Consider the following 2,388-nt stretch of genomic DNA (forward strand, 5'->3'; position numbering starts at 1 on the left):
CACACACACACACACACTATATATATATATATATATATATATATATATATATATATATACACACACACATATACACACACACACACACATTAAGGTGATTTTTATGTTCTATGTAATTTGATTTTGAATGAATTATTTGTAGAACTGTGCAGCAAACAACCAAAAGTGGCTGACTCAGCTAAATCAGTTGGTGAGGGTTCACCATTTGTGTTTCTCGAAGCTGGTTCCATCCACATAATAGCAAACTCAGGCTAAAAAAGGATTAGTACCTTTTGCTGTGGTCTCTAAGAGCTCCACGGACAAATGTCTGTGACTCACCTGATAGGAGGCTGCTTGAATGTGTGCTGCTGGTCCCCCTCACTGTCATTACCTGAGCTTTAGAGAGCCCTTCCCTTCAGCCCATTACTAGGGCTTACAGCCATTTGCCAGCTCTTTGCTAAATGTCCTGCCTGTTAATTTGAAAGACTCAGAAGTCGTGGGCTCTAATTTTGGATCTATCCTTGCATGCCACATGACTTTGAGCAAATCCCTTAAATATTTTGAGCTTCGGTTTCATTTATAAAATGCTGAAACTATCTATTTTAGTTACTCGGTGGGGTTGTTTCAGGAAGCCCAGAAGAGGTAAAGTAGCAAAGTTTATTGGATTGTAAACTGCTACACAAGCATAAAGTATTTAGTGGTTTTCCAGCTATATGCAGCTTAGTTGTTCAGACTTCAGGCTGCTCAAAATTAGGCAGAGCACTTGTTAAAAAATAGGTTGCTTGGCCCCTACTTTCAGAGTTTCTGATTCATTTGATCTCTGATAGGATCTGAGGTTTGTATTTCTAAGAACTTCTCTCAGGATTCTGATGCCACAGGACTGGGGCACATTTTGAGAACCACTGACTCTTGTCACTAAAAGTGTGTTCTGCAAATGCGCATCTTAAGTATCTTATAGTCACTTAGTAAAATCCAAAATCTCATAGTCTATTCCAGACCTGCTAAATCATAACCTGCATTTGAACAAGTTACCCAAATGAATCATAAGCACATTAAAGTTCAAGAAGCACTGCTTTCGACCGTTCACAACCATGGTTGTACATTACAATCATCTGGGGACCTTTTCAAAAACACTGAAGCCACATATTCTCTACTTTCAGAAATTCTGATTTTATTAGCTTGGGGTAGGGCCTGGACATAGGTATTTTAAGAAAAATGATCCTGATATGTACACAGAGTTGAGAACCACTGCTTTATTGGTCAAGGACTCTCTTTTACAAACCATTTTTGGGGCATCATTTAATAGATGTGTAGTAAAAAATTGCAGTGACGTTGTATGGCTTGGGGAATATGCCAATAGCAAAAATGTAAAAATTCAATTGGGAGAGAGAAAAGAGATCGTTACAGATCCATNGAACTAAAAACAAACCATGAAAGAGAAACTTTAATTGTGCAGAGCATGGATTGAGTGTTATACATCACTAAGGGTTCTATAGGGAGCGTTTGAGTGATATTGAACTGACTTGAAGCTGATTGATTTTGTTAGGCAGTGGGACACATGTGAAGGAAGCTACTGTATTCAAAGGAGCCAAATTCCAGAGGAAATTCACACGAGATAGTGCAATGTTTATGAGCATAAACTGAGATACTCGAATATTGCTAAATTATGATGAAATTGTCGAGAATGTCTTAGCAGGGATCCTAAGGAGAAGTATTAACAATTCTGCATTTCTCGTTCTTATGGAAATGCTAGTGCAACTTATGAAAGCAAAGTACAGGCATGGCATTATTATGATTAAGACCTTACAACCGTAGAAATGTAGAGTTGTATATTAATAATATTATAGACACGTTTAGCATAAAATGGAAGCAATGTAGCTAATTTAGTTGGGCATTCCAGGCTGCATTGAGACTTTCTGTGAGCCTATTACCTTACAAAACTAACAGCAGAATAAACCTTTCATGCTTTTTGGGGTGCCCACTTATTAGCCAGTTTTTGGGGTTTTTTCCACAGCATTTGTCCCTGGAGAGTACTAGAATCTTTTAACGCTTCTTTTGGAAAGTCTGTATGTTATTTTAAAGTAGTAATTAAGATCACCTTACTTGGGTGATGATGGCTGGTTCACATGGCTAACAGCCATACTTGCATCACAGATAACCTAAAAGTATGTGCACTTTCGCCAGCCTCCTTGGAAGAAAGCATATAGTGGTTTACAGACAAATAGCTTGTGTACATTTCGGTAGCCCATGTAGTTGTTTCCTTTTCTGTGTCTCTTAGGAAAGGAAGCAGATCAGGTTAATATTGGAGTGGATTTTAGGGAGTAACCATTGGGATAAGTTACTCAATATATAGTGACTATTGGATTTATTAGAATTTATTAGATCTTACAGAGAAGTCATGGAGGAGAG

This window comes from Hipposideros armiger, unplaced genomic scaffold, assembly GCF_001890085.2.
Source record: "Hipposideros armiger isolate ML-2016 unplaced genomic scaffold, ASM189008v1 scaffold_379, whole genome shotgun sequence".
In the NCBI taxonomy this organism is placed as follows: domain Eukaryota; kingdom Metazoa; phylum Chordata; class Mammalia; order Chiroptera; family Hipposideridae; genus Hipposideros; species Hipposideros armiger.